At 46.5% G+C, this 19,484-nt stretch overlaps 1 protein-coding gene across 1 annotated transcript in view; it reads left to right on the top strand.

Moving 5' to 3' along the window:
- The window catches only part of MSH2 (mutS homolog 2), a 306,776-nt gene that overhangs the window by 205,170 nt on the left and 82,122 nt on the right, over positions 1 to 19,484 (top strand). The window lies entirely within an intron of this gene.

The following is a 19,484-nucleotide window of genomic DNA, read 5'->3' as shown; positions in this document are numbered from 1 at the left end:
ATGGAAGGTAGGCATGAAGTAGCTAAAGAGCACATGCCCCGGCTGTTAAAGCCAGGGTGTTTAATGTATTAGGTGAGACGGTGCCATGGAGTAGAATTTTCCACTATAAAATCTTTCACTCTATACCAAACCTAGAAGTTTTTCTCTTACTGCCAACACCCCGCAGGCCCATAGGCGCCTCCACCATCACAGTGTGGCTTTGAGGAAGGAAGTGAGGCCTCACGGAGGGCAGGGAAGGAGTGGGAGCCACTTCTAGACACAGAAGACATCCTTTATTCTAAAAAGTGGTCTCCTAAGGAGTCTGCCACCTCCAGTTCTGACATCACAGGGAGATGAGCCTGCCCAGCTGCCTCAGTTTCCTCAATGCAATGGTGACGTGAGTGGTCTGAAGAGACACTTAGTGGGGAAGGAACACGCAAGGGTCACTTGTGCTTGGCTGTTTAATAGGCGAGCCACACCTCCCAGCCGCTTCCAGGAGGACTGGACGGGCCATGGCACTCACATGATCTGACAGAAACATCCAGTGGGCATTTCTAGAGATGGTCAGGCTCCAGCCTCTCTAAGGGCCCAGGCCTGTGGCTGTGACCTCCATGGCTAGATGCTGCCTGTTTCTCTTCTAGATCAAGGCTCTCTTCTCCTGGTCCATCTCAGAATCTTTAATGGAGAACTTTTAATATACAAAGTACCTTCTTTGAGGAAATTGCTCATGTAATTCCTGGCCGCTGTCTCCTTGGAAAAATAATGAATGGTCCCAAACCATAAGAGAAAGCCATTGTACAACCTCAGCACACATGTCTGGACAGCCCTAAGGAGAAGGACTGCCAACGCCAGAGAAATACAGCAGACTTTCCATTGGATTTCAGGGTCATACTCGGCCCAGCTGCTCTCTCCTTTTTCTTCTCTGTTGGAGGCCATGGGACCCTTCAGATGGGCTCTGGGCTTTGTCGCTATAGCTGTCTCCTACAGCAATGGAAAATGAACCAGATTTGGAAATGCAAGACCTGGGGACAAGCCCCAACTCCCCTCTTACTAGCTATGTAACTGGGGCAAATCCCTTAGCCTCTCTAAGCCTGCCTACCTATCCTCACAGGCTGGAGGTGGACCAGATGAGATGGCATGAGAAAGAGCCTGCTGAGTTCTAAAACTCTCTGTCTGGGTTGGGCGTGGTGGCTCACAGCTGTAATCCCAGCACTTTGGGAGGCCAAGCTGGATGGATCGCTTGAGGCCAGGAGTTTGAGACCATCCTGGCCAACATGGTGAAACCCCATCTCTACTAAAAATACAAAAATTAGCCGGGCATGGTGGCACCTGCCTGTGATCCCAGCCACTTGGGAGGCTGAGGCATGAGAGTCGCTTGAACCCAAAAGGAGGAGGTTCCTCCTGGACAAAATAGAACTTTCTGTCCATATATAGAAGATCGTAAGTGGCACTGGCTCAGCACAAGGCTTCAGGTTCCTCAATTTGGAACATCGAACAGATCAGGTTCTGAGTCCTCTGCAGGATCTTAAAGACAGAATTGACTATTCTCAATTGACCCCTGGGCTTCCCTGGGGACAGGCTTTATAGCCTCACCCCCTTAATGCATCCCTCAAGTCTCTCAGGCACACAGCATCTCAAAGCAGTGCTATTGAGGGTGGACTGTCTGTAGGTATGGGAATTCCATATGGGTGGGTATGATGGATCCCTCCTGTAACTGGCCACTAACAGCATATAGAGAGCTGGCTTATGGAATTAACGAAGACCTCATAGAAAAGTGAAAATTGGGATGAAATGCCAACATAGCGTTGGGTGCTGAGATACGATCAGTGAACTCAAATTTGTGGCTGGTTTGAGCTGGGCACTCTCCCTCTTCAGCTGCCCAGAGCTCCCACCTACCAGAACCCACTCTCAGGAAAGGCCTGCTGTCAGCCAGTGACTTCATCTTTGATGTCAGTGGAAGTTACTTGACCCTTCTCCTGTGGGTGTCTGCACTCCCAATGCAGAATGGAAGGCATTGGTCCCAAGTTGAGGACCATCAGCCCTCAACTAGCATGTTAGGGATAATCTTTTGGGGCAGGAGGGTTGCCCTGGTGTCCTTAAAATTCTTCCCTTTCTCTGTCTGAGTCAGGCTAGACTTGGAGAACCCTGAGATCTGGACTGTGAAACGTCTCAGGGATTACTTTCCACTTTCGGATGAAAGAAACAAATATAGAGAAGTGTCACCTCCTCCACCCCTATAAAAATGGGGAGCCACCCAGCCCCCCAGGCTCATCTGACAGCTGTAAACACCACCAGCTGAAACCCAGGTGGTGTGCTCAGCTTTCCGTGGAAAGAGGCACTTTAGAATGTGGCTTTCTCAAGGTCAAAGGCCTTGAGTCCAGACTGGGAAAGGGCCCGATGTGCGGTGTGATTTCAGGGGCTGGGAAGGAAGCCTCCTCTCCCCACCACCCAACTTAAAAAAAAAAAAAATAGTTCTAATCTGATCCTTGGGCTGTGTTTAAAATGCAAATTCCCCTGGGAGGGTCACAGTACTTTGAGTTTCTGGTGATTTACCTTGCAGTGTGAATGAGTCCCAGACCTATTCTTGGAAATTTTTATTGGAATAACCAGGTGAGCTCTGAAGGATATTCAAGGACAGAGTTAGCTACGGTAATGCAGTGCTGCTGGGAGCCGGGCAGGATTAGACACTAAAGTATATTTTCTCATGTTGGTCTCACAATAACTATGTAGAGTTGGGCTTATCCTCATTGTATAAACGAGGAAACTGAGGCACAGAGAAGCAAATTATCTAAGATCAGTCAGCCGGGAGTAGACACAGCTGGGACTGGAAGCCAGGTCTGCTTGGCCCCAAAGCAGTGAGGATCTGATGGCCCTACACTCCTCTAAGGCAGAGGAGAGGAGGGTGCTGATAGTATCAGAAGGAAAGAATGGGATCCAGACAACAGATGAAACATCATCAGGCTGTGAGCCTCCTAATGCACAGCTCCAGGGCTTCAAGGAGAGGCTGTTCCAAACCACCCTCAAGGCCACCATGTGCCCTGCACAGTGGGTGGTGCTCTGAGTCTAGAAAGGAGAAAACCTAGAGCAGTGGTTCTCAATCTTGGGTGTCGTCAGGGAGCTTGTTGACACACACATTGCTGGGCCCCATCCCCAGAATTTCTGACTCAGTAAGTCCAAAGGGAAGGATCAAATTTGCAATTTACACAATTTCCCAGGCGATGCTAACCCTGCTGATCTGCGGGCCACGCTTTGCAAACCACCTGAGTTAGTGCCCATCTCAAGGAGTTTCTCTCTGTTGAGGTCAGGATATGTACCGGTAACCAGCAGAGAGGTTTAGTAGATGGGAGTCGGGGAAGCTGCTGTAATAAAGAGACCCTACAATAAATCAGTGGCTTAAAGAAGATCAAAGTTTCTCCCTTAGGTGACAGTCTGCAGTGGATGTTATGGTGCACCACCCAGACCCTTTCTTCATCCATTTCCCCAGCTGCTGGGTGCATTGGTTGTTGAGGGCTCTTAGCTTAGTCCCTCTCTGGGAATTACCCTTGGAAAAAGGGGGCTGCCTCACCCAAGTTGTGCCCCTTTTGGGAGCAGCCTTCATCCAAAAAGGATTAGTAGGTATGGCGTAAAAAGTTTCCATCCCCTTGCCTCAGTCTAGGACATCTTGGAAGGGCCATCCCAGGTCTAGAGCTCCCCACTGGATCAGTGCAGAGCTCTTGCCCAACTTCACTGTGGTTCAGTTTCTCCTGCCCTGCCACTTACAGGTGCTGTTCCTGAGAGCTTTCCCCAACAAACCTCTTGGGGAGTCTGTTCCTAGTCAACTGATCTAAGATACAGTCAAGGTGAGCATTACTGGTGGGCAGGTAGCTTTGCTGCCCTTGATCATTGAGGAACCCAAGTTTTTTCCATCTTGTTCTTTATCCCTTCAGCTTTGTCCCAGGTTGAAGCCAGGTTGCAGGCCCCTCTGTGCTCCAGTTTGTGGGAAATGGAAAGAGAATGTAGAGGAAACACACTGTCTGTGCCTTAAGATACGGGCCTGGAAGTGGCACACATCGCTTTTACCACTTCACTGTTTCTTAAAACATAGTCACGGGGCTCCATACAAGGAGGCTAGGAAGCACCCAGCAGCTGGGCAGCCTGGTAGGCTACACCTGCTACTTTGGAAGAAGAGTAAAAGAGAGGGTGGTGGGTGGCCAGGAGTCTCCATGGCAACCTCTGAATATGAATTTGTGTAGCCCTGACTCTGTGTACCACAAAGCTTGTTAGATAGGGCCGCAGACATGAGCCATTTACTGGGTACGAAGACCCCTACAGCATTGTCATTCATGTGGACAAAAATTTCTAGAGCTACTTAGGCGTTGCTCACAAGGGACTCTCCATAAAAAGCAGCACTGCAGATTTTGCACAATACTCTTGTGCTGGTCATAACTTGTCATTTCTTCTCCATTCAAGACAGCCTAGCTGGACATAAGTGAGATAAAGTAACACGACACAGATAACCTTCAACAGACTCAGTCAAAGAAAATGATTCCCAAGCTTCAATTTTTTTTATTATTAATCACAAATTACTTGTAAAAGTCTTCCATCTGATCAAGACAGGTGGTTGCCTGATTTTGCCTGCGCCCTCCCCACTTGAGAGCGGGGCAAGCAGTGTGGGTTTGACAGTGCCGAGGGGGAGGGCTGGCTTATTGCACCCGGATAGGGCAGACAATCCTTGGCTGTCACGGAAGTCTTGTCAAAGGCCCAAGCAAAGGGTCACATCATACTGACCCTACCATCCCCCCGGCTTAGAGTTCACAGTCCATCTTTGTTACAACTTTGTTGCAAACACCCTCAACTTGTTTGCCTCCCTCCCACTCTGACAAGCCTTTGTCTCCTCCATTCTGTGCCTGAGAAGCCAAACATTGCTGGAGAGAATCTTATATTTGGGCCAATTCACTTAATGTTTATTACCCTAAACCTCAAATGTGCAGGCAACACCATGGGGCAGTTTTTGCCTTGCATGCCTCCTGAGGAAATTCCCTTTCCTGCACATTGTCCCACCCAGCCCCCACATCCACTTTCCCTCTCCATTCCAGCCCTTTGCAGGCTCCTTGTTCTTTGTGGAGAAAATAGAAAGCATTAGAGGAGACTCCTTCTCCAATCTCTCACTAATACCACCAATGACCACTGCCCCTCACCCCCGTCTCTAGTTTCTGTCTAAGGCCAACCCCTCCTCTTGGTCTATGAATCTTATCCCCAAGTCCTGAGTTTACATTGGCAGCTCTGCCGGCAGACTCAATACTGAGGTGTCTGCTCAGCATCTGCACTGGGTGTCCAATGGCAGAGGGAAAGCAAGGGCTGTGCTGGGGAGACGAGTGATGGGGAAAAGCTGTGGGAGGCCACCTCCACCAGGAGGGAGTGACCCACTGCCTCCCAAATACCTCTGATGGGAGGGTTAGGCAAAGCCCCCTTCAATTCTACTCCCAACAGGCCACATCCTTTGGCCTTGGAGCCGATGGCCTCCCTGGAGGTGACTTCTAAGACTGGCTGTCTTCCTGAGCGGGTGGGAGAGTTGGGGCTAGGCTTCAGTGCTTGTCCTTCTCTATCTCAGGGGGTGCCAAATTGCCTGAGGCCCAAGCTGTGCCAGGGAAAATTTGCTGACATGCCTGTGTCCCGGTGCTGCTTCTGGGGAAGGGAAGGGAGGCACCAGCTGGGTGAGGAGGGAGTGCTCTCGCAGAGGAGCCCCTCCCGCCTGCCCTGCCTGGGGGCTCCAAGAGCTCCAGGTTCTAGATCGGCAGCAGAGGCACCTCATTAAGAAGCTGCCTGGTGCTGGGTGAGGGGCAGTCTCTTTACTCACTCTGCTCCTGGCCTGTCCTCTCCCTGACTCCCCACACTGTCCAACCGGTTTGTTCCTTGGCCAGCATCTGGGAGCCAATTTATTTAGATCCTGAGGTTTGTTTTGTTAAGGACTTTAAAATGTATTAAGAAATGCGCGAAGAGCTTTGTCATCACTTTTCCCTTTCTAACGTACCTGAGCAATTGGATCAGGAAGTCCCTGCCTGCCTGTCCTCCTGGCAGACCATCAGAGCTAGCCAAAGTCCCAAAATGGGGCAAGAAGGTAGGGCTGTGTCCCCTTCAAGCCGTTCCTCTGGCCAAATAGCCTGGGCTGTAGCAATCTGAGCCAGGAGGGGTGTTCATGGAGGAGGGCGTGATGGCTCATGGCTGTAATTCCAGCACTTAGGGAGGCCAAGGTGGGTGGATCACCTGAGGTCAGGAGTTTGAGACCAGCCTGGCCACCATGCCGAAACCCCATCTCTACTAAAAATACAAAAATTACCCGGGCATGGTGGTGCATGCCTGTAATCCCAGCTACTCAGGAGGCTGAGGCAGGAGGATCGCTTGAACCTGGAGGGCATAGACAAGAGGTGGGCCCAGGTCTCTCTTAGGAGTTCTCCCTGTGGCTGTGGAGAGAATGCCTGATGTTTCTCTCATCTTAGCCCAGGCACTGAAGAGAGAATGCTTGTCTCTAAATGAGTTCAGAGGCTTTTATGGATTCAGTTTTATCTCCCTCCAAAAAGGTATGTTGAAGTCTTAACCCCTGGTACCTCAGAATGTGACCTCACTTGGAAATAGCATTGTCATGGATGTAATTAGTTAAGATGAAGTCACATTGGAGTAGGAAGGGTCCCTAATTTAATGTGAGTGGTGTCTATTTTTTTTTTTAGCATGGTCTCACCCTGTCACCCAGGCTGGAGTGTAGTAGTGTGATCATAACTCACTGCAGCCTTGAACTCCTGGGCTCAAGGGATCCTCCCATCTCAGCCTCCTGAGTAGCTGGAACTATTGTGACATACCATGATGACTGGCTAATTTTAAAACAATATTTTTTAGAGATGGGGTCTTGCTATGTTGTCCAGGCTGGTCTCAAATTCCTGGCTCAAGCAGTCCTCCACCTTGGCTTCCCAAAGTGCTGGGATTACAGATGTGAGCTACCGTGCCCAGCCTAATGTGACTGGTATTTTTAAAAGAAGAGGTCAGGCTGGGCATGATGGCTCATGGCTGTAATCGCAGCACTTTGGGAGGCCAAGGTGAGTGAATCACCTGAGGTCAGGAGTTTGAGACCAGCCTGACCACCATGCCGAAACCCCATCTCTACTAAAAATACAAAAATTAACCGGGCATGGTGGTGCATGCCTGTAATCCCAGCTACTCAGGAGGCTGAGGCAGGAGAATAGCTTGAACCTGGGGGGCGGAGGTTGCAGGGAGCCAAGATCACTCTGTTGCACTCCAGCCTGGGCAACAGAGTGAGACTCTGTCTCAAAAAATAAATAAATAAATAAATAAATAAATAAATAAATAAATAAAACAAAATAAAATAAAAGAAGAGGTCAGAGTCATGTAGGCTAAAGCCAGCCATTTGACAGTGGAGGCAGAGATGGCAGCAACACATCTCTCTGTTAGCCAAGGAATGCCAAAGGCACCAGAAGCCAGAGAGGCAAAGAAGGATTCTCCCCTACAGGTTTCTGAGGGAGCATGGCCCTGTCAACACCGTGACTTCAGATTTCTAGCCTCCAGAACTGGGAGATGATATATTTTTGTTGTTCTAAGCCACCCAGTTGTGGTGCTTTGTTACAGCAGCCCTAGAAAACTAATACAGAGGTGAAAGCAGCTTCACTCTGCAGCACCCATTTAAACAGGATTTATGTTGTCTGTGCACAGCCAGTTGATGGTCCAACACATCTTGGAGATTCATCAGTCACTCCAGTCCTGAAAAGCCCTCGATGGAACCTAGTCACCGTCAGGACAAGGGCGGGTACCTGTGTGTCGAGGCCCACTAGGATCTTGGGCAGAGATCAGGCCTCTGGGGTCAGGGTGGTTAATAGACCTGGACCCTAATTCAGGCTTTCAATATGTCTTCTGCAAAGCCACATTAGGGGCCAACCCTGGGAAATCTATAAGACGCACTGTCTTACTCAAAGTTAATGTGCTTCAGATTAATGTCTCAGCGAAACAGCAGATTATTATTAAAGGTCACAAACCTTTAAATAAAAGATTCACAAACCTTCAGAGTTGACTAGAGAATATCTGACTCTATGAATGTTACATCTGTGAATGCTGAGGCTATGGCAATGAATGAGGTATGCTGATACATTCCAGCACATCTGCATCCTACCTTAAATGCCCTGGTTGGTCCTGGATGTGCAGACCTGTCCTCCTTTTCCATGCATCATGCTTGGGGGCTCCGCTGCACAGCTCTCATGCACACCACCAACCCCGTGAAAACTCAGCTTTCCCAAAACCACACCTGGCTAATCTGAGAAACAAATTCAAGTCCTCAGTAATAGTAACACGCCTCATTTGTTCACCTCCTATACCCTGCTCCAGGCAACATTCCATTTTATCCTCACAATAACTCTGTGAAGTGGCCTGTTATCTCCTTCTTACAGATGAAAACACAGCAGCTCAGAGAGGCTGAGGAGTTGACCCAAGGTCACACAGCTGGTGATGGGCAGAGCTGGAACAAGCCCCAGTCCATTTGACTCCAAAGCTGCAGCTGTCTCCACTCTGTCCTGATGGGAGAGTCACTCTGCCCTCCTCCCAGGAGAGCTGCCTACTTCCCGACAGAGGCCTTTTACAAAATCATAATCCTTGAGAATTTTAGGCAGTGTGATGTGCCATGGTTGGAAACCATTGGAGAGGCAAGTCCTTCTGGGGCAGTATTTATGCCTATGAATTCAGGAAAGTCTCAATGCTCAGTTCTGGGTCTATTTTTAGCTCCTCTCCATCTTGCCAGTGGCCCAGGAGTGGCCTGAAACTCTGTTGGCCTCCTAGGGCAGCACTGCTGAGCAGATTGGGCTCCATCTATTGAAATGCTCATGGCATTTGAGATAAGGTGCTTTTCCCAATTAATTCTAACCTGTCAGTTTTGATTTTTTTCCTTTGAAGCCCAAATAACAACGTGTTACCTTTCTTGACAAAAAGCCGGCATTGGCGTTGACTTTTCTCTTTGGGCTAGACTCATGGAATGTGCCAGAATCAGGGAACTGGAGCTTGTTTTTATGTATATAGGGGAAAAAATCTTGGAGTTACATAAATCATGCAGGATCTATTCCATGGAAAGTAATGCAGCTATTACAATGCCAACGTATTTATTAACATGAAAAGGTGTTTATACTACATTGTGGAGTAACAAAAACTGTGTGTAGTATAATCCATTTTGTATTTCTTTTATCTACTTATCTGTTTTTTTTTTTTAATCCTAACTTTTCTCCCAAATTAAACATGTATATCAGCTCTTCAAGCGGGAGAAATTTTTAAAAAAAGAAAAGGAAAAGGAAACAAATACATACATGTTTAAATTTATAAATAAATTTAAATACTACAGCAAATTTACTGTTAAGTGTGGAGCTGTAACAGCAAACCCTGGCCCTGAATTTCAGTGGATACTGGTCTCTCAATCAGTTACAATAAACTTAACATTTGAATGAATTTCTGTGCAGGCCCATATTCTATTTATTTAAACTTTTTTTTTTTCCCCCCTGAGACAGTCTTGCTCTGTCGCCCCGGCTGGAGTGCAGTGGCTCTATCTTGGCTCACTGCAACCTCTGTTTCCCAGGTTCAAGCGATTCTCCTGCCTCAGCCTCCCAAGTAGCTGGGATTACAGGCACCTGCCACTACACCCAGCTAATTTTCTGTATTTTTAGTAGAGACGGGGTTTCGCCATGTTGGCCTGGCTGATCTCAAACTCCTGACCTTATCTGGAACTCTGATCTGCCTGCCTTAGGTTCCCAAAGTGCTGGGATTACAGACATGAGCCACTGCGCCAGGACTCATTTAAACATTTAAAAATTTTATTTTTATTGACATATAATAATTGTACATATTTATGAGATACAATGTGATGTTCTAATACATGTATACATTGTGTAAAATTCAAATCAGGGTAATTAGCATATCCTTCACTTCATACATTTATCATTTCTTTGTGGTATGAACATTTCAGATCCTTTCTTCTAGCTATTTTGAAATATACAATACAATATTGTTAACCATAGTCACCCTACTGTGCAATAGAACACCAGAACTTATTTCTTCTATTTAATTAGTTGTTTAAATTTTTAAATTTTGAATTTTTGTGGGTATATAATATGTGTATATATTTATGGGGTACATAAGATATTTTGATACAGACATGCAATGCATTATAATCATATCATGGGAAATGGGGTATCCATCAACTCAAGCATTTATACTTTGTGTTACATACAATCCAATTATACTCTTTTAGTTATTTCTAAATGTACAATTAAATTATTATGGACTATAGTCACACTATTTTGCTATCAATTACTAGGTCTTATTCATTCTATTTTTTTCTGTACCCATTAATCATCCTGATCTATCCCCTATACCCCCTCCACTAGCCTTCCCAGCCTCTAGTAACCATCCTTCCCTTCTCTATATCCATGAGTTCAATTGTTTTGATTTTTAGATCCCACAAATGAGTGAGAACATGCAATGCTTTTTTTTTTCCTGTACTTGGAGGGCTTATTTCACTTAACATAATGATCTCCAATTCCATGCATATTGTTGCAAATGACAGGATTAATTCTTGTTTATGACTGAATAGTACTCCACTGTGCATATGTAGCACATTTTCTTTATCTATTCATCTGTTGATGGACACCAAGGGTGCTTCCAAATCTTGGCTATTGTGAACAGTGCAGCAACAAATATGGGAGTGCAGCTATCTCTTTGATATACTGATTTCCTTTTCATTGGGTATATACCCAGCAGTGGGATTGCTGTATTATATGGTAACTTTATTTTTAGTTTTTGGGAGAACCTCCAAACTGTTCTCCATAGTGGTCGTAATAATTTACATTTTCCACCAACAGTGCATAAGGGTTCCCTTTTCTCCACTTCCTCTCCAGCATGTATTACTGCCTGTCTTTTGGATGAAAGCTATTTTAACTGGGGTGAGATGATATCTCATTGTAGTTTTTTGTTTTGTTTTGTTTTGTTTTGAGACAGAGTCTCACTCTGTTGCCCCGGCTGGCAACAGAGTGCAGTGGCGCAATCTCAGCTCACTGCAACTTCCACCTTCTGGGTTCAATGATTCTCCTGCCTCAGCCTCCCAAGTAGCTGGGATTATAGGTGCACCACCACACCCAGCTAATTTTTGTGTTTTTAGTAGAGACAGGGTTTCACCATGTTGGTCTTGAACTCCTGACCTCAAGTGATCCGTCTGCCTCAGCCTCCCAAAGTGCTGGGATTACAGGTGTGAGCCACTGCGCCCAGCCTCACTGTAGCTTTGATTTGCATTTCTCTGATGATCAATGATGGGGAGCACCTTTTCATATGCCTGTTTGCCATTGTATGTCTTCTTTTGAGAAATGTCTGTTCAAATCTTTTGCCCATTTTTTTAGTCAGATTATTTGTTTTTTTTCCTGTGAAGCTGTTTAAGCTCCTTATATATTCTGGTAATTAACACTTGTCAGATGAGTAGTTTGCAAATATTTTCCCCCATTCTGTGGGTTGTCTCTTCACTTTGTTGATTGTTTCCTTCACTGTGCAGAAGCTTTTTAACTTGATGTGATCCCATTTGTCCATTTTTGATTTGGTTGCCTATGCTTGTGGGGTATTACTCAAGAAATTTTTGCCCAGACCAATGTCCTGGAGAGTTTCTCCAATGTTTTCTTGTAGTAGTTTTATAGTTTGAGGTCTTAGATTTAAGTCTTTAATTCATTTTGATTTAATTTTTGTATATGGCAAGCGATTGGGGTTGAGTTTCAGTGTTCTGCATATAGATATTCAGTTTTCCCAGCACCATTTATTGAAGAGACTGTCTTTTCCCCAGTATATGTTCTTGGCACCTTTGTTGAAAATGAGTTCACTGTGGGTGTGTGGATTTGTTTCTGGGTTCTCTATTCTGTTTCATTGGTCTATATGTTTGTTTTTATGCCAGTACCATTCTGGTTAACAAAACTCTGTAGTATAGTTTAAAGTCAGGTAATGTGATTCCCCCAGATTTTTGGGTTTGTTTTTGTTTTTGTTTTTTGCTTAAGATAGCTTTGGCTATTCTGGGTCTTTTGTGTATTTTTTTTTCTATTTCTGTGAAGAATGTCAGTATTTTGATAGGGATTGCATTGAATCTTTAGATTGCTTTGGGTAGTATGGACATTTTAACAATATTGATTCTTTCAATTCATGAACATGAAATAGCTTTACTTTTTTTGGTGTTCTTTTCAATTTCTTTCATCAGTGTTGTATAGTTTTCATTGTAGAGATTTTTCACTTCTTTGCTTAATTCCTAGCTACTTAATTTTATTTGTGGCTATTTTAATGGAATTATTTTTTTCATTTCTTTTTCAGGTTGTTCATTGTTGGCATATAGAAATGCTACTGATTTTTGTATGTTGATTTTGTATCCTGCAAATTCACAAGTTTTAATAGTTTTTTGGCAGAGTCTTTAGGTTTTTCCAAATATAAGATCCTATCATCTGCAAATAAGGATAGTTTGACTTCTTCCTTTCCAGTTTGGATGCCCTTTATTTCTTCCTCTTGTCTGATTGCTCTAGCTAGGACTTCCAGTACTATGTTGAATAACAGTGGTAAAAGTGGGCATCCTTGTCATGTTCCAGATCTTAGAGGAAAGGCTTTCAGTTTTTCCCCATTCAGTATGTTATTAGCTGTGAGCCTGTCCCTTCTCTCTAATTGTAACTTTGTACTCACTGACCAACTTTTCCCTGCCCCTGCCTCCCTTGTCCCCTCCCAAACTTCTAGTGATCACTATTCTACTCTCTAATTCTATGAGATCAACTTCTTTAGATTCCAAATCTGAGTGAGATCATGTGATATGTGTCTTTCTGTGCATGGCTTATTTCACTTAACATAATGCCCTCTAGGTTCATCCTTGTTGCCATGAATGACAGGATTTCTTTCTTTTCTAAGGCTGAAGAGTATTTCATTGTGTATATGTATCACATTTTCTTTATCCATTTATCCATTGATGGACACTTAGGTTGGTTCCATATCTTGGCTATTGCAAGTAGAGCTGCAATGAACTTGGGAGCACAGATATCTCTTTGACACACTGACTTCCTTTCCTTTGGATATATACCCAGTAGCGGGATTGCTGGATCATATGGTAGTTCTATTTTTAATTTTTTTGAGAAATCTCCATACCATTTTCCGTAATGGCTGTACTAATTAACATTCCCACCAACAGCGTAGGAGGGTTCCCCTTTCTCCACATTTGTATCATCATTTGCTGTCTTTTGTTTTTTGATAGCAGCCATTTTAACAAGTGAGAGATAATACCTCACTGTGATTTTGAGATGAATTTCCCCAGTGATTAGTGATGTCCAGCAATTTTTCCTATAACTTTTGGCCATTTGTATGTCTTCTTTGAGAAATATCTATTCAGACCTTTTACCCTTTTTCTAATTGGAGTCTATTCATTTTTTTACTTGATTTTCTTTTTGAAAAACTTAAAGCCCACAGAAAAGTTGCAAGAATGGTGTACCGTTACAATCAACACCCAAATTTCTTTCACCTAGTTGGATTGACTAGGATCATTTTGCCACATGTGCTGTCTCCATGTAGTTCTATGTATGTCACCCCTCATCACCTAACACTGTGCTGAATAAATGAATGGCTGGAGTGGCAGAAAGGCCAGTCCTTAAAGGGCAAGGTGGGTCATACAGTGGGCACTATCTGAGGTCCAGTGGGTGGCTGGAGGAGAACCAGAAGCAGACGGACATCACAGGCAGAGAGCAGTGTAAGCAAAGGCTCAGAGGGTGGCCAGCACAGAACTTCAAGGAGGATATAGATCTGGCCAACAGGATGTGGGAGGGAAGGTGGAGATGAGCCCAGAACTGGGGAGATTCCCAAAAGTCTCAGCTACAACCCAAAAGTGACAAAGTGTAAGGGGAGTGATATGATTTAGATCTATGTCTCCACCAAATCTCATGTTAAGTGATAATCCCCAGTGTTGGAGGTGGGACTTTGTGGGAGGTGAATGGATCATGGGGGCAGAGTTCTGATAAAGGGGTTGGCACCATCCTCTGGGTGCTGTTCTTATAATAGTGAGTTCTTGTGAGATCTGGTTGTTTAAAAGTGTGTGGCACCTCCCCGCCCCCCTCTCTTCCTCTCGCTCTGGCCATGTGAACTGCTGGCTTCCCCTTCCCCTTCTGCCATGATTGTATGTTTCCTGAGGCCTCCCCAGAATCCCAGCAGATGCTACCATGTTTCCTCTACAGCTTATGGAACTGTGAACCAATTAAACCTCTTTTCTTTGTAAATTACCCAGTCTCAGGTATTTCTTTATAGCAGTGCAAGAACAGACTAATAATACAGGGCGCCACTGAAAGGAGTGACATGAGCAGTTTTGTGCATTTTATTTTATTTTATTTTGAGACAGAGTCTTGCTCTATCGCCCAGGCTGGAGTGCAGAGGCGTGATCTTGGCTCATTGCAACCTCCGCCTCTGGGGGTTCAAGCAATTCTCATGCTTCAGCCTCCTGAGCAGCTGGGATCACAGGCAAATGTAACCATGTCCAGCTAATTTTTGTGTAGAGATGGGGTTTCAGCATGTTGGCCAGGCTGGTCTCAAACTCCTGGCCTCAAGTGATCTGCCCACCTGAGCCTCCCAAAGTGCTGGGATTGCAGGTGTGAGCCACCATGCCCATCCAGTTGTGTGCATTTTAAAGATCTTTCTGCTACCATGATGAAGAGGGACTTTCAAGGTGCAGATGGAGGGATGGAAGAGAAGACCAGTTATGGTCCAGGACAAAGACAAGGAGGCCTGAACAGGTGAGAGGGGCCAGAAGGACGTAGAATGAGTAGCTCTTGGAGTGACTGCCTGGGTGTGGTGAGGTGGGGAGGATTCAGGACAACTCCCAGGGTCTGCCAGGAACACATGATTAGAGGCCAGTGCTGTTTCTCCAGATGGGCAATACAGAGGAGAAGCCGGTGGTGAGGGAGTGGGGAGTGAAGGAGGCACTGACTTCAGTTTTTGATGCATGGAAGCTGAGTGGCCTATAAGACATTTAAATGGAGTACCCAGCAGGCAGTTGAATCTGAATCTGGATCTCGGGGCCAAGACTGGTCTGGGGATGGAAATGTTGGAATCATAAAAGACTTATGGATAGGATGACTGCCATCCTGGATGGCAGGCGCAGCCCCTGTTCATGCCTATGTTCCAGCATATTTATTAATTGTTCCCTCTTTCACTTTTCCAGTTTGAGCAATATTTTGTTTTGTTTTGTTTTGTAGAGATAGGGTCTCACTATGTTGCCCAGGCTAGTCTTGAATTCACGGCCACCTTAGCCTCCCAAAGTGGTAGGATTACAGGCATGAGCCACTGTGCCTTGCCAAGTTTGAACAATAATTAATACAGTCGCCCTAAAAAGGGTAGATTAGTCATTCCCTGTATTCACCTAACACTTGCCACCCCTGGCCTGGCTTGGTTCTGTGGGTGTTTCATGCTGTATGTGGTTAATCACTAGAGGTCTGTGGCCTCTATTCTTGCGTATCTCCCACCGTTCTTCCCTTGTTATCTTTCAGGTAGATGGTGCCTAAGAAATATTTACCTGTCCCGTGGTTGAGAGATTCATAGGCCCCAACCTACTAAGGGGAGAGAAGGTGGGAGAAGCTCTATAAGTTATCTTACTGGAGGCTGATGGATTAAGGGGCACCCTTGGACCAAGTCCCTACTACGTATGGGATTTAGGAAATGTAGAGAGGTAAGAAAAGTCTAAAACATTCCCTGTTTTTATAACTGGCCCTCACTGCCCCGCTTCCTTCACCCATTGCGTGGGCTGTGACAGCTGGAGTGAGTTTGCAGGCCCCTCCCTTTCAGTGCCTCCTCAGAGGCAGTGTGGCTGCCTGGCTCTGAGTGAGACCTTTTGGAACCCACCCTGCTGACAAGAGCCACACCCTGGCTGTCCTTGGACAAGCCCTGTCTACCTCCACCTTCTGCTGTTCCCCTCCATGTGGCCTTTGCTCCAGCCACATTCTGAACATATCCTGACCATGTTTGCCTTTGGGACCAGTAAAGCCCTTTTTCCGTACCCTCATTGCCCCTACTCCTGTGTCTGTTAAAATCTACCCACTTGGCTGGGCGTGGTGGTGAACCACTGGCGCATGGAGCGCCTGTAATCCCAGCACTTTGGGAGGCTGAGGCGGGTGGATCACAAGGTCAGAAGATCGAGAACATTTTGGCCAACATGGTGAAACCCCATCCCTGCTAAAAATACAAAAATTTGCCGGGCGTGGTGGTGCATGCCTGTAATCCCAGCTACTTGGAAGGCTGAGGCAGGGAGAATCGCTTGAACCCGGGAGGCGGAGGTTGCAGTGAGCTGAGATTGCGCCACTGCACTCCAGCCTGGGCAACAAGAGCAAGACTCCATCTAAAAAAAAAAAAAAATCTACCCACTCTTCAGAGCTGACTCAAACATGACCTGGTGCCTAGGAGACAGTCCTGGATTCTCCCTGCTGGAGGCAAGGCTCCCTTCATCCAGAACGCCACTGTGGTCCCCAGTGCCGCCTTCATGGTTTCTTCTGAGTTCTTGCCTTACTTACCATTTGGAACTCAGGGTGGAGACACTTTCTTTTACATTTTTGCATTTCTCCATAATGCCAAACATGGGGGTAATTATGGTGTGTACAGACAACATGTGGAATGAACTGGCACAAATGTTGTCTCCAGGTAAGAGGGCAGCATTAAGGGTTATGGAGCAGGAGGTAGCAGGGTGAAGGAATTTGCATTCATTCGTTCATTCATTCAGCAAATATTTATTGACAGCTTCTGTGTACTAGACACTATGTTCCATGGTACATTTAGAGAAATAAATCTTCAAGGACCTCATTATCTAAAGGAGAATAAAAAGGAGACATGTAAACAAAGAGCCACCAAACAATGCAATAAGCACCATAAAACAGCAAGGCCAAGTGCACAGATGGAGGAACCCATTCTGCCTCATGGAGTCTGGTAGCGTTTCACCAGGAAAGTAACATTTAAGCTGGGTCTTGAGGCATGCTTAGGAGTTCGCCAGGTATCAGGGAAAGGGTACTGTTTACTGTAGAGGGAACAATAAAAGCAAAAGCACTGAGCCCCAGAGAGCCTTGTGTCATGGACTGGAAGGCATTCACTGGGGAAGAGGAGAAGACAATAAGCATGAGGGTAGGGGACGCAAGGGAATGCCAGTAGATGAAGCAACAGAGGGAGAAAGGAGCCTGACATTATAGGCAGAGGGCAAGTTTTAAGGTGAGTGAAGTCCTGGTGACCACAGCGGATTACAGGCATGAGCCACTGTGCCTTACCAAGTTTGAACAATAATTAATACAGTCACCCTAAAAAGGGTAGATCAGTCACTCCCTGTATTCACCTAACACTTACACAGAGTGGGAGAGAGATATGGTCCTGAGCACACAGCTGCTCCCCACCCACGTTTACCTGGGGCTGCCCTGAATTGTCAGTTAGACTGTTTTGCTTTGGATTGCAGCTCCCTGCAGGGAGCTGCCCACCTCACACCACTGAGTTGCTGGCAGCTGCCACAGAGGCCAGCCACCTCTTCACCTACTCTCCTGGACAAGCACTTCTGAGGACAGAGTCCTTGTCAGGGCTGGTTTCTGGGCTGAACCCTCCTTTGCCACCAACAGAGAGATGCCTGCACCCCTCGAGGGCAGGCAGATGGCTAGGCCTGCCCTCCCAGCTGGGCAGCACACTGGACTGGCCGTGCCCTTTCAAGTGTGCAGGAGTTGGCAGGAGCCTGCAAGCCAGTATCCACCCTCCCAGGTATCCACGCTTGGCAGCCTCACTTGTCTCCAGCCTGTGTTCTTGCAGATGAAACTAGCAGAAGAAAGGAGCTTGCTCCTAGTTGGCTCCCTAATTTTTTTAAAATCACAACTTTGATGTTTCCTAGTCTTCTGGGTGACACCAGTTGTCCTTGTTTATTACTGCTTAGTGCTCCCAAATGGTGTTGGTCAGCCTGGAGTGCAGGGATTGTCTCCTTCTTCAGACCCTAGCACTTACCAGTCCCCGGTCCTCGCTGGCCTGCCTGGAGGCCTGTCTCGTTGTGAATGTTTACACAAATGGAAAATGTCAGTGTTTAATCTGTAACGGGAGCCCAGATTACAAAGCTCCAAAAGGAAACATCTAAAGGTGAGCATCCTTCCTCTAGGTGTGGGACATTACAATGTCACATCAACTCACATCTCCACATTCACTTAGCACCTCTGTGGGCAAGAGGATGGGGAAGGCTCCCTGAACTTCCAGAGCTTCCTAAAGAAAAAGACAAACTTACAACTTGTAAAATCCCAGAGTCAGTGTCACAGTGCTGTGGCTAACTGAACTGTCAAGCAGATGCAACTTGCCCCAGGCATGGACACAAAAGGTTTGGTGGGCTGGGCACAGTGGTTCACGTCTGTAATCCCAGCACTTTGAGAGGCCAAGGCGAGTGGATCACCTGAGGTCAGGAGTTGGAGACCAGCCTGGCCAACATGGTGAGACCTCCGTCACTACTAAAAATACAAAAATTAGCCAGGCCTGGTGGTGCATGCCTATAATCCCAGATACTTGAGAGGCTAAAGCAGGGAGAATCGCTTGAACCTGGGAGGCAGAGATTGCAGTGAGCTGAGATCGCATCACTGCACTTCAGCCTGGGTGACAGAGCAAGACTCAGTCTCAAAAAAAAAAAAAGTTCCCTGTGAGTTAGGCTGGGAACTGGGGATGGATAGAGATGGGGAATGGATGGAGATGCTTCCAGGAGGAAAAGGACATGAGAGGTGGTGAGGAAATTTCATGCTGGAGTAATGATAGAACCAGAAGGCTGAGGGGAGAGCTCAGGAACATAGATGATGGGCAAGCCTGAGGGGGTGAGGAGACTTGAATGCCTGTCCAGTGAGTTAAGCCCTTCTGTGCTCAAGAGAAGGGAGGCAGGCACACCCAATCCTGGCTTTGCCACTAATCGGCCTGAGCCTTGGGCAAGATACTTCTCCCTCTGGGTCAGATGAGGGGGGTGGACCACAGCAAAGGTTCCCAACCAGGAGGACAGGGGTGCTTTACACATGCACGTGCACACACACACACACACACACACACGCATCTAGAGCTAGTTCTGGGGTATCTCTGGGGATGTGGCCTGGACATGTCTGGGTGTTTAAAGATGCTTGGTGCTTCTGGTGTGGATCACTGACCGAAGTCATTTCTAAGATCCTGTTAGCTCTAAAATGACCATGTTTCTGAGGCATGAGTAGTTGGTGACATGGCCGGTGTGAAGGAATCACTGGCCAGCCCAGCACTGGCCTTTAAAACCAGAGGCTGTGGATTCATCTCATGTGTAGACAGTGCGTCGGAATCACCGGCGTGATGCGGATAATTTCAGAACAAAGCTGGTGCTGGGGGCTGGGGGTGGAGAGAGTCTTTGGGCCTGAATGATCCAGATAATTGCAGTGCTGGTGATGCCCTCTCAGCATGCCCCAGGGTGGGTGGTGGGAGCCCATTAGTCATGGGGTGGGCTG

Source organism: Pongo abelii, chromosome 12 (assembly GCF_028885655.2).
Source record: "Pongo abelii isolate AG06213 chromosome 12, NHGRI_mPonAbe1-v2.0_pri, whole genome shotgun sequence".
NCBI classification, from domain to species: Eukaryota; Metazoa; Chordata; class Mammalia; order Primates; family Hominidae; genus Pongo; species Pongo abelii.
The sequence above is the reverse complement of the archived record's forward strand: the minus strand, read 5'-3'. Positions and strand labels throughout refer to the sequence as shown.